This window comes from Eschscholzia californica, unplaced genomic scaffold, assembly GCF_041429995.1.
Source record: "Eschscholzia californica isolate CP2 unplaced genomic scaffold, dmEscCali1.0.p SCAF_27, whole genome shotgun sequence".
Lineage (NCBI taxonomy): Eukaryota > Viridiplantae > Streptophyta > Magnoliopsida > Ranunculales > Papaveraceae > Eschscholzia > Eschscholzia californica.
Window position 1 is genome coordinate 72,501 of NW_028238387.1, and position 2,500 is coordinate 75,000.

The window sequence follows — 2,500 nt, forward strand, 5'->3', positions numbered from 1 at the left end:
CTTTTGATATATAATAATAGCGATTCCGATAAATATTTATTTTTTTATGAATTTTTAAGTGAATAAACAATTAAAAATTCAAAAAAAATAGAAAAAAAATATTTTTTTCCCGATTCTTTCTCCAATATTCCTGATAAATACCCACACACCCACATATGGAGAATGGTCGAAAATGCTCGAGTGGATATCGAGATGTCCGACGAAGCACCACTTGGAAGGGCCGAGGCACGGGACGCCCGAGCTGTTGCTCGGGCCGGCACGGGACGCGCATGGGACATCCCGGGACGGCATGGGACGCCCTCGCTACAGCTCGAGACGGCCAGGTACGCCCGAGACTTGGCTCGGGACGGCCTGGGACGCCCTCGCCATAGCTCGGGACGGCCTGGGACGCCCGAGACTAGGCTCGGGACGGCCTCGGCACAGCACGGGACGGCCTGGGACGCCCTTGCCACAGCTCGGGACGGCATGGGACGCCCGAGACTTTGCTCGGGACGGCCTGGGACGCCCTTGCCACAGCTCGGGACGGCCTGGGACGGCCTCGGCACAGCTCGGGACGGCCTGGGACGCCCGAGACTTTGCTCGGGACGGCCTGGGACGTCCGAGACTTTGCTCGGGACGGCCTGGGACGCCCGAGACTTGGCTCGGGACGGCCTGGGACGCCCTCGCTCCAGCTCGGGACGCCCTGGGACGGCCTCGACACAGCTCGGGACGGCCTGGGACGTCCGAGACTTTGCTCGGGCCGGCCTGGGACGCCCGAGACTTGGCTCGGGACGGCCTGGGACGCGCTCGGCACAGCTCGGCACAGGCCGGGACGCCCGAGCCGAGCTTCGGGTCGCACGAAATCTCTTCGTATTCCGACATATTAGAAGCTTCCCATCATGTAGTAGGCCGAGCTTTGCCCTTTGGATGCCCTATGGTGCTTGGCGAGCACTAGGGAACGTGCCAGCACAAGTGCTGTGCACGCTCTGGGGAAGGAGCTCAACCCTCCCCCTTATAGTGCAAAGTTATTGTTTTTCCTATTTTCACAAGGAAACATCAATTTTTTAACCAAGCATACTGGGCCTTTACTCCTTCGTTACTCGTCGGAATCCAGCAAACTTATACTCGTTGGAAAGGTCTTTTCGCAAGGATTTTTTTGATATATTATAATAGCGATTCCGATAAATATTTATTTTTCTATGAATTTTTAAGTGAATAAACACCGGAAAATTCATAAAAAATAGAAAAAAAAATATTTTCTTCCGTTTCTTTTCTCCAATAATTCATAAATAATACCTCAATAGTATTAATGAAGAGAGAGTCGAAATGGCCCGGGTGGATTTCGAAATGTCCCACGACCCCATAGAATGCACGGGCCAGCCGAGCCAAAAGAATGGGACGCGCACGGGACAGCATTGGTCAGGCTCGGGACGGCACGGGACAGCACGGGACGCGCATGGGACGGCACGGGACGCGAATGGGACGGCCTTGCTAAGGCTCGGGACGGCATGGGACAGCACGGGACGCGAATGGGACGGCCTTGCTAAGGCTCGGGACGGCATGGGACAGCTCGGGACGCGCATGGGACGGCCTTGGTGAGGCTCGGGACGGCCTTGGTCAGGCTCGGGACGGCATGTCACGGCCCTGGTGAGGCTCGGACGGCACGGGACGCGCATGGGACGGCACGGGACGGCCTGGGACGGCCTTTGTGAGGCTCGGACGGCACGGGACGCGCATGGGACGGCCTTGGCGAGGCTCGGGACGGCATGGGACAGCACGGGACGGCCTCGGCACAGCTCGGACGGCACGGGACGCGCATGGGACGGCCTTGGCGAGGCTCGGGACGGCATGGGACAGCACGGGACGGCACGGGACGGCCTCGGCACAGCTCGGACGGCACGGGACGGCCTTGGCGAGGCTCGGGACGGCATGGGACAGCACGGGACGGCACGGGACGGCCTCGGCACAGCTCGGACGGCACGGGACGGCCTTGGCGAGGCTCGGGACGGCATGGGACAGCACGGGACGGCACGGGACGGCCTCGGCACAGCTCGGACGGCACGGGACGGCCTTGGCGAGGCTCGGGACGGCATGGGACAGCACGGGACGGCCTCGGCACAGCTCGGGACGGCACGAGACGCGCATGGGACGGCCTTGGTGAGGCTCGGACGGCACGGGACGCGCATGGGACGGCCTTGGTGAGGCTCGGACGGCACGGGACGCGCATGGGACATCATGGGACGCACATGGGACACCTTATGGGGATCATCAAGGGACGTTGCACGGGACATTCTTTCCCACGAAGGGCATTTACATGGGACATCTTAGGAGTCGAGAGCCGGCACATGGGACAACGTAGTTCACACGCACGGAACACTTTACTTTCGTTTGGAACGTCGTGGGATCTTTATGTCCCCATTAGCACCGAACCTTTAACATGCTAGGAAGCTATGTTCGATCTTCTCGAAGTGTCGATGGAACTTCGATGGATACACATCCGATCCGATGTTATGATGATGTA